Genomic DNA, 4,273 nt, shown 5'->3' with positions numbered 1-4,273 from the left:
CCCACCCCCCCCGAAAATCTGGGGGGGGGGGGGGCGGGGGGGGGGGGGGGGGGCACAGGGACTGTCAATGTGCAGGATCTGGTAAACAAAGGCAAGGACATTGGGAGGTAGGGCAGATTTCACCTCCTGAACCAGATAGCAGGTTGCATGCGTCGTTGGTAGGCCCATGCAATGGGGTCCACCCACTCCTGACTATTGTAGTCCAGGAGGTCTCCAATATGGGTGACACCAGCAAGGATCAACCTGTCACAACCGGGGCACGTCTGCTGTCAGCACCTCCAGATGGGGGTTCCAGAGGAGGGGCTCGATGAGCAGGTCGGTGCCCTGGGTGAGGGTTGCAGGGAACCTAGAGGCAGAGACCAGGCTCCAGACCCAGAGGAGATCTTGGAAGAACTCTGGCAGCCCTCACAGGTCCTGCAGGGTGAAACCCTGCAGGCTGAGGAGATGCTAGTCATATTGGAGCCCTCAGAAGTGGTGGAGGAAGGCATGCCCTAGGAAGCCCCATGCCGTGTGGCTACTGACACCATATAGCAGTTGCTTCAGGGCCTAAAGGTGGAATGTCAGGACTTGGCTGTGGAGGCAAACCAGGCCCTGGCCACCCTCCCACAAAGGGAGGCTCAGGGCCTCCACAACAACCCAATGCCATCCTGGCCAGAAAAATTCCAGCGCCTATCTCTGGAGTCCTGCCAGGACCTCAGGGGGCACAGACAGGGTCTGTGCCAGAGTATGGACAGGACAAGCTGGTTCAACACCAGCACAATCCCACACAGGGAAAGACACCTCCGGAGCCCTGCCCATGCCTGGAAATGCTCCACCACCCTTGCCTCCAGCTGGTGCCAGTTCTCTGGTGGGGAGGGCTCTGTGGGGAACAGGTAGACCCCTAAGTACAGCAGCGAGCCTGAGCCCCAGTGGATTCCATGGAATACGGGTGGGAGTGAACCCACCTGCCACCTACCATCAGGCCAAAGCTTTTGACCCTATTGACCTAGGCAGAGGAGGCTGCTGAGTACAACACCTGGCAGGTCTCCACCTGCTCCAGGTCACTTGAGTCCTGGACTGCAAGGAGTATGTCATCAGCATATGCTGACAGGACCAGCTATACTGCTGGCTTCTGGAGCATCAACCCCACCACCTGCCTCCATGGGAGGACAAGGAAGGGCTCCAGGGCCAAGGTGTACAGCTGGCCTGACAGCGGGCAGCCTTGACACAGCCCTCTCCTGGACAGGATGGGCTCTGTCAGGGTCCAGTTGCACTCTGCAGAAGCATACAGCAACTGGACAGCCTGCATAAAGTGGGGACCAAAGCCAAAGGCCCTCAGCATGCCTGTGAGATACCTGTGATCCACTCTGTCAAATGCCTTTTTGTGGTCCAGGGACAGGAGGGCAAAAGACAGCCCTTCCTGGCACACTAGCTCCAGGAGGTCCTGAACCAGGTACAGGTTGCCGAAGATGGACCATCTGGGCACAGTGTATGGTAAGGATGGATCATGTCCATCAGCACAGACTGAAGGTGCAGCGAGATGGCCTTCACTGCCACCTTGTAGTCCATGCAGAGGAAGGACATGGGATGCCAGTTCCCCAGGTCATGGGGATCCCCCTTCTTTGGCAGCTGAGTCAACATGGTCCTCCAGCATGACAGGGGGAGCTCCCCACTTCCCTTTAATTCGGTCCAGACCACAGCAAGGTCCCGGCTGAGGATGTCCTAGAAGGCCTGGTAGAACTCTGTGGTCAGCCCATCGATGCTCGGCACCTTGTTGCCAGGCATCAGGCGGAGGGTGGCCTAAATCTTGGCCAGGGTGAGAGGAGCCTCCAGCCAGTCCCGGTCACCCGTGCTGACTTGTGGACGTGCCTACCACAAGGTATGACAGGCTTTGGCATTGCTTGGATCTGGAGAAAAGGCTCTTCATAGAAGGCCCATGTGCACCAGCGCATCTCACCTGGATCCATGTGGGGGGGGTGCTGTCACCTGCCAAAAGATAGGTGATATACTTCTTGGCCCCCCAGGGGCAGGGAAGGCAGGAGTAATCAGTCAATTAGGGAGTAATTCAGTGCAAGTATGGTGTTGAGTGGTGCAGGGTGGTACAGCAGGGAATCTCCCTCTCTCCTGAGAGGGGACAGCAGCAGCACAGATGGCAGCATTAGCAGCAGCAACAACAGCAGTGGTGTCAGCCATCCAGTTCAGACATGCAGGGTGTGCTTCAGGTAAAGTAGAGGTGAAGGCAGGGGGTGGCCTCCCAAGGCAGCTGGGGCAGGCAAGGCACCTTTAGGCTCTCGAAGTGATGGTGAGGGAGGGGACCACATGCAGTGCTGGCTCCCTCCCCAAGCTGTCCCCTGACTGTGGCTTGGTGGTGGGCTCGGCAGCAGGCCAAAACAGGGGTGCAGAAGCTGGGGTGCGGTGCTGGGGTGCAGTGCAGTGCAGTAGGCCCCTCTCTGAGTGGGGGGCAGCAGTGTGCAGCAGAGGACCCTCGGGAGGCAGGGGCAGCAACAGCAGCAGCACGAGTCCAAGGCAATAAGGGGTGCAGTCAACTTACTCCCAAAAGTTCTGTGAACAAGCCAGCAGTAGCCAGAGCCAAGAAGGAGCCTGACCATTCTCTTCTCAGAAGCTCCTAAGACCAAGCAGCAGCAGCAGCCTGGGACAGGAACATGTGTGGCTAACTTCCCTCCAGAGGCTCCTCCGCCAGAAGGTCCTGAGAGCAAGTAGCCCTGAGCTACTTGCCAGGGAAGGTTTTTAGACTGGGGCCAGCACAGGGCAGGTTTCTTTATTGCTGAGGCTAGCAAAGGTGATGGCCCCAGGCTCTAGCTCCCCTTGGCTGCAGATCCAGGAGGAGCTGGGCAGGGTTATTTTGCCCCAAGTGGCACAACTTGCCCTACACCAAAGTGCATGTCCAGTCACCTGCACTGAGGCAAAAATCCCCAGCACAAATTTGTGCCACATTTGGCTCATGCAGATCAGAACCGTATACTCAGAAGGATATCAACTAACTTTCAGGGACTCCCTATGGGAACACACAGATCAAGACTGAAGAAATCAGCACCTAAAGAACAAAATCATTACTTCAACATTTTAATGTCAGTTTATCTAAAAATGAGTAGAATTCTTCAAAATGTTTCTAAATCTTCAGATCTGATGACAAAGGCCTTGAAAGAAATAGCAACCCATGGAAAATGTTTACTCTGCATCAGAAACTGACAATAATTCAATGAACAGTACAACATGTAGAGGACAAAATGATAAATTTTGAAACCTTAATTCCTGAACTTTCTATCCTACCAGTGAGTGGACGTGGAATACGGCATGCAACGCGCATCGTGGAGACCAACTGGCGGCTTCGGGAATGGTGTCTCAAGGCAGGCTTTGGCTTCCTCAAGAATGACCAGCACATCACAACAAGAGACATGCTTGGATGGGATGGGCTCTACCTTTCCCCTAAAGGTAAGCATGTGCTCTCTTCTAGATTGGCAGATCTCCTCTGGTGGGCTTTAAACTAGGTTCGTTGGGGAAAGGGGAAGATGAGGGCGGAGGAAACATAGGACTGCCAGACCAAGCAACACCCACAAGTACAGCCCAGCCTAGGCCGACGAACAGAACATATACACAGGTAAGCAACAGGGGCCAGGGTAATGCTGAAAGTAGGGGGCCAGTGCACACATCCACAGGAGGCCTCAAATGCCTCTACACAAATGCTCGTAGTATGGGAAACAAGCAGAAGGAACTGACCCTCCTGCTAGCTGACACCAACCCGGACATAGTGGGGATCACTGAAACGTGGTGAGGCCCAGCGCATGGCTGGGTGGTGAATGTCAAGGGCTATAGGCTGTACAGGAGGGATAGGATAGGAAGGAAAGGTGGGGGCGTGGCACTCTATATTAAGGAGGAATACACATCTTCGTCAATTAGCAAAGAATCAGAGGAGAGCCACTCTGAAGTGCTTTGGGTTAGAATACAAGGCAGTTGAGGGAAAAGAGACTTAACGGTGGGGGTCTACTACAGACCTCCCAGCCAAGGGAAAGAGCTAGACCAGGAATTCTTAAGTCAGCTCACGGAGGTAGTTAGGTCAAAGGACGTGGTCATCATGGGGGACCTGAACTTTCCAGACATGTGCTGGGAAGAGCAGTCAGCCAGGTCTGACCGCCCATGTAGGTTCCTAGCCAAAATGCAGGACCTCCATCTAACCCAGGAGGTGCACAGCCCCACCAGGGGAGACGCCTTGTTGGACCTGGTGCTGGCCACGGGAGATGACCTGGTGAGGGGGCTGCAGGTGCTCGACCACCTC

This window comes from Gavialis gangeticus, unplaced genomic scaffold (genome assembly GCF_001723915.1).
Source record: "Gavialis gangeticus isolate Ggan-Ray unplaced genomic scaffold, GavGan_comp1, whole genome shotgun sequence".
Taxonomy (NCBI): domain Eukaryota; kingdom Metazoa; phylum Chordata; order Crocodylia; family Gavialidae; genus Gavialis; species Gavialis gangeticus.
This window is presented reverse-complemented; position numbering follows the sequence as displayed.